This window comes from Chenopodium album, chromosome 17 (assembly GCF_948465745.1).
Source record: "Chenopodium album chromosome 17, dcCheAlbu1.1, whole genome shotgun sequence".
NCBI classification, from domain to species: Eukaryota; Viridiplantae; Streptophyta; class Magnoliopsida; order Caryophyllales; family Amaranthaceae; genus Chenopodium; species Chenopodium album.
The window spans coordinates 13341771-13347770 of NC_137850.1; positions in this window are offsets into that span (position 1 = coordinate 13341771).

Consider the following 6000-nt stretch of genomic DNA (forward strand, 5'->3'; position numbering starts at 1 on the left):
ACGACTATTGTGCGAATTCTTCATTAATTAAGGTTTTCGTCAATATTTTTGCAATTTTTAGCGATTTTTGGTTCGATTTCCGTTCGCTTTTTATTGTTGGCGATTTCTATATTTTTTTTTTATTTTCTTCGATTATTTATCAGTTTGATTGTTTGATTTTTCTGTTCTAATTTTGATTTCATTTTTGTCGTTTATTTTTTGTATCATTTTGTTCTTGGCTCTTGGTTTCTTTGTAACTATGGAATGTAACTGCTCGTGTATGTCAGATGTATGCTTTTACCTGATTGATAAGAATGTTAGTGGATATATCCATTGAATTATTTTGTTTCCTGATTCATTAGTTCGATTTTTGTTCGATTTCGATTTTAATTTCAGTTTGCATTTTTTGCTATATTTTGTGTTTTTGAAATTAGGTTTTTGCATGTTGATGGATTTAGTTGATGTCAAACAAAATTCTCCTTCTTCCTCTGTTACTCATTTAGGTAATTTTAGTTGTATTCTATGCTTTAATTTCAGTTTACTCTATCTGTTCTAAAGTTTACTTACTACAAGTATGTTCTAAAGTTTTCACTCTATGTTCTAAAGTTTTCACACTATGTTCTAAATCTAAATTTTAGAATGGTAGCACTTGCATCTTTTTGATGGTGATGGTTATTAATTTAGGAGGTGAACTATAATATTTTACAGTAGATGTTATGTCAATATAGAAAGAGAACGGTATCTGCTACATTGAAGTAAACTGTGAATGCACTAACAAATTTATAAAAGATGTATTGTTTTGATTATTTTGTAACTTGGTTGAGTCTTTGGGTCATAACTAGCTGCAGCAGTATTGTTTGGGGTTAATGTCAAAATTAGACATCTAGTTTAGCTTATTTGTAAAAAGGCCCTAAATTTTCTATTGGACAAGTTTAAAGTAATGTTATGATATTCAGAAGAAAGTTGATATTAATATTTGACTTATAGAGCTCAATATTCTTGTTAGCTTTCAAGCCCAATTATATTTGGTTGTTTTCATAGATTAAATTGTGAATTTCTTTAGTTATAAGTTCAATTTGAGTAGTTGAATTTATGTTTGTTATTTGCATTGCGACCTTGAAATTTAGTATTGTGAGCTACTAATGATAGTTGGATGGGACTCATGTAGCTGATGCTTAAAATATGGAAGATAGTGACATGACTAACATCATTGACGGCCTTAATTTTGTCATAAAACTCACAATGAGTAAGTTAAACTCCAGTTTCATTCAATAATGTATGTCTATATTACTCTCTTTTATTTACCTAAATTGTGCACCTGAGATTTGTAATTGTTGTTAAAGACCCGATAGGTTCTCATTATTACATGTTTTCAAATCTAGAAAATTTGGTAATTTTCTTAAATTGAATTGAATCCCCCCTCTTTGTAAGTTCTTCCCTGTGTGTAATTCACCCACATATAACTCTTATTCACCTCTCTTCTCACATGTGTGCATGTAAGTACTAATATTGTTGACTTAGATACCAGCAACATAATAAGCCAATTTTTAGAGCCTAGTGGTGTTAGTCTCCTTAGTTAAGTTGGTAAGAAATTACATCCTATAGACCTATACTCTATATTTTTTCTTTATAGATATTAAACCTCAATAAAGTATTGTGTTATAAGTTTTGGTTCGCATTAGGGTCAATGAATTCAATAGCAAATTAAATGATGTTTCATATATATTAAACCTACTAGCTTAACGGGTATAGCATTGTGCAAATGCACAAAAATGTGGGTTCGAATCCCACGTAGGTTCATTATTATAATGTGCAAACGAGAGTTTGCATGACTATATGAGAGTTCAAATATAACAAAGTTTTCTATAGTCATTAATCATTTCAAGCCAATATTTTGCCCATACATCATTTCAAGCCAATTTTTTTGGTCGTACGAAACATAACTTAGTGTTAATCTGATATACTTTTTTTTAAGATATATGTTTAGAACATAAGCAGAAAATTTTAGAACATAGAAAAATATTTAACATAGGAAAACATAAGAAGGAAAAATATTGAACATAAGCATAAAAAAAGTTTACAAAGCAGGAAAGGGTTTACAATATAAGAAAAAAAAAATAGAACATAAGTTGAAAAAATTTAGAAAATAAACAAAAAATTTAGAACATAAGAATAATTTAGAACATATTAGAACATAAGCTGAAAATTAAATTTAGAACATAGGTTGAAAATTATATTTAGAACATAGGAAAGAATTTAGATCATAAGTTGAAAAAAATTTAGAACATAAGAAAAAAATTTAGAACATAAGAATAATCAAGAACATAGTTAAAAAAAAATTAGAACTTAAGCTGAAAATTAAATTTAGAACATAGGAAAAAAAATTAAAACATAGGCTGAAAAAAATTAGAGCATAAGGAATAATTTAGAACATAAGCAGAAAAAATTTAGAACATAGGAAAAAAATTAAATGACATATTGGCATACTTATCTTTTTTATAGATATTAAACCTCAATAAAGTGATGTGTTATAAGTTTTGGTCTGTGTAGAGGTCAATGGTTTTAATAGCAAATTAAATGATGTTTTATAAACATTAGCCTACTAGCTCAAATGGTAGAGCATTGTGCAAACGCACAAAGATGTGGGTTCGAATCCCACGTAGCTTCATATGTGTAATGTTGAAAATAGAATTATACTTCTTATTAGATTTGTTTGTAACAAAGATTTCAGACCTTCATTAATCATTTCAAGCCAATTTTTTATTTATAAAACTTACCACTAGTTTGATTTACTTTGAGTTATTCTAGTTTATTTATGAAATATTTTGGCTTACTTTTTTTTTTATTTATTTTTTTTAAGTTATTTTGAGAGATAACCTATGTAGGAATCGAACCTACATCCTTATGCATTTGCATAGTGCTCTACCACTTGAGCTAATAGGTTTTAACATACCTAAAATTAACCCTACGTTCTAAATTATTTTCCTATGTTCTAAATTTTTTTGCCAATGTTCTAAAGTTTTCTGCCTATGTTCTAAATTAGTTAAAAGTAATCTCCTTATGTTCTAAATTAGTTTTCTAATGTTCTAAATTATTTATCCTATGTTCCAAATTTTTTTCTTATGTTCTAAATTTTTTTTTTCTTATGTTCTATTTATTTTTTCTCATGTTCTAATTTTTTTTCCTATGTTCTAAAGTTCTCTACCCATGTTCTAATTTTTTTTCCTAGGTTCTAAACACGTGTTCTAAAATTTTTTTGCTTATGTACTACAAGTATATTTTTTGCCGGTTCTAATTGTTTCCTATGATCTAATTAAAGGTATATAACCTAATTTTTTTTTCTTATGTTCTATTTTTTTTCCCTATGTTCTAAATTTTATTATGTTCTAATTTTTATTACCTATATTCTAAACTTTTAATCCTATGTTCTAATTTAATCTAAGCCTATGTTCTACGAGCAATTTTTTTTTTTACAATGTTCTAAATTTTTTTTACCATGTTCTAAATTTTTTCTATGTTCTAAATTTTTTTTTTCCTATATTCTAATTTTTTTTTTTTCTGATGTTCTAAATTTTTTTCTTTGATGTAAGACTGTTCTAAATCTATTTTTCCTATGTTCCAAATATTCTGTCTATGTTCTAATTTTTTTTCCTATGTTCTAATCATATGTTCTATATATTTTTCGTATAATCTAAGCCTATGTTCTAAATTTTTTTTACCATGTTCTACATTTTTTCTATGTTCTAAATTTTTGCCAATATTCTAGATTTTTTTCTTATGTTCTAAAGTTATGTTCTAAAATTTTTCTCTAGGTTCTAAAGCTATAATTTTTCTTTTTTCCAATGTTCTAATTTTTTTTGGTCATGTTCTAAAATATAAGTGGGTAGTATATGATGAGTTTCTATTAAGTTGGGAATCCGAATAATGATAATAATAATACTAACAAGAGAAGGTTATATATACTCACAATTTATATCAATTGACTCCAGCATCACTTAAACTAAATTAAGCTATGCATAATAATTACACTATCAAGTAATTAGCAGACTAATGAGCACCGACATTCTTATGTCACATCAGTTTCAAGACGGCATGTGATATGCAAGCACATTCATGGCCATGAAAAGCCATACTATAAACTTTTTTTTTTATTTTGGGGGGGGGGGGGGGGGGGCTAAAATCCTACTGGGCAAGAAGGCATGAAAGGAAAGAATTTCTATTAAAAATATCACTATTGCAGTAATTCAACTAAGGTAGAAAGTAATAGCCAAACTAATGTAATCTTAACTAGCAATTAGATAGAATCTACTATGAAGTGTCTAGAAAAAAAAAGTATATTTTTTAATTTTGATGGATAAATCCAAGCAATTTTTTACATGTTTGTCTCCTACCTAATCGAACACTTAGATGATTAATGGAACATCAAAAATGTTGGAGTACCATTTTTATTTTATGATTGCATATTTGCCTATAACAAAACTACGCCAACAACATGAATAAACGGTTGCAAATTCAATGGAATGATAGTCGATAGAATTGATAATTTATATATATCTCAATGCACCATTCAAAAGAGTCTGCATTTCTTTTACCAAATGTAAGCAACACCTTTAACTAAGTCATATGCACTTACAACATCAACAATTCAACAAATTAGCATTCTATCACCAGGGCGTGAAACCTCATGATACTCTCTACTTCCAAGGGGTCAAACTAATAATTGATTCTGGTCTATCAATGTATTCGAACATATAACATAATACATCTAAATTTAGAACATAGGTATAAATGTATTCGAACATATAACTTTAGAACATAAATAGAATTAGTACGCATTACAAATGCTAATTTTAATAAATACCTTACAGAATTGCTGGATTTGGCAGACAAGGTCAAGAAAGTTCTTGATCATATAATAATTAGTAGACAATACAAACTCGGTAGTTTTAAACAATATCTTACGGAATTGATAATAAAACAATCTGGCAAATAATATCTAAATCTATTGAAATCAACGACAAATTGAATGAAAATCTAACGAATTGAATTCATAAACAATTGATACATGAAATTTGAACGATGAAGTAAACTACAAATCAAATGAAAAATTCGAACAATGATTTAAATCTGACAAATCGAACGAAAAAATTCAAACAATAAATTCGAAAACAAGGAAGTAAATCTAACAAATCAAAAACAAATAAATCTAACATATAATCAATGAACGAACATATATCGAATTCGAAAAAACCATACCTGAATTTGAATGTTTAAAAAATTTAGGGTTATTTTTCGCCAAAATCAGTCCTTAAATTGAATAATTAAACTTGTTTTGTGATCAATGTTGTTGAATACAAAAAACTGAAGGAAAATCATTGAAAATCCTTCTAATTACAACTACAATGGCTTTTCTTGGGAGTTTGATGAAAGAGAAAGTCTTGTGTTTGAGAGAGAAAGAGATGACCGTATGTTTTGTGTTTTAGGTTTATGGTTTGTTTTGTTATTTACAAAAACGCCATTATTTTAATCTCAACCATCAATTTTAATCTAATCCTACGAATTATATTGGTTCTTATATAACTTAGGTTCTTATATAAGAAAAAGTTCTTACCGGATCCCTCCCCTATATATATATATATATATATATATATATATATATATATATATATATATATATATATATATATATATAGGAAATATAGGAAAATTTGTCAAAAAAGACCTTTTAAAAACACTATTTTACAAAAAACAACCTTTTAAAAGTTTTTTTGCAAAAGAAAACCTTATTGTTAAATTTTTTTTGTTGAATACAACCTAGTATTACTAATTCACTCAATTAACTTCTAATGTTTTGTAATTGCCCTTTAACTTTCACTTATCCATTTAATAATACCACCACCCCCTACCTTTCACCCTTCCCCTAGCAGCAGCCCCCTCCCTCAATTGAGCCGCCACATAGGACCCTCTACCCACAGCAACCCACCTCCATCACCGAGTGGACCCCTTTCCCGGTTTCCACTT